Source organism: Triticum aestivum, chromosome 1A (genome assembly GCF_018294505.1).
Source record: "Triticum aestivum cultivar Chinese Spring chromosome 1A, IWGSC CS RefSeq v2.1, whole genome shotgun sequence".
In the NCBI taxonomy this organism is placed as follows: domain Eukaryota; kingdom Viridiplantae; phylum Streptophyta; class Magnoliopsida; order Poales; family Poaceae; genus Triticum; species Triticum aestivum.
This window is the reverse complement of record NC_057794.1, coordinates 87,021,617-87,021,981: the sequence shown is the minus strand read 5'-3', so window position 1 is coordinate 87,021,981 and position 365 is coordinate 87,021,617.

Here is a 365-nt window from a genome sequence, read left to right as displayed (position 1 = left end):
ATCTTGATATTTTTTGACACAGTCTAATATAATTCAAGGATATTGAAAAATCAAGGTAATTTTCAAAATAATTCTCACAAAAGTATAAAAATATTGATTTTATTGGTTTAACTTTTAATAATTTCATTGATGTTTAAAAAACAAATTTTAGTTTTTTTTATAAATATTTCAATCAATTTCAGTGTCATTTCAAAAAGTCAAATTTTCCCTTCAAACTTTTTCAATTATTTCAGTCACTTTTCCTTATATTTAAAAAGTGATATTTCAAGTATTTCATAAAAACCCATTATTTATGTTATATGTCGTTACATTTTGAAATGTATTCTACATGTATGGCTACATATTCATACACATTTCAGTTATTT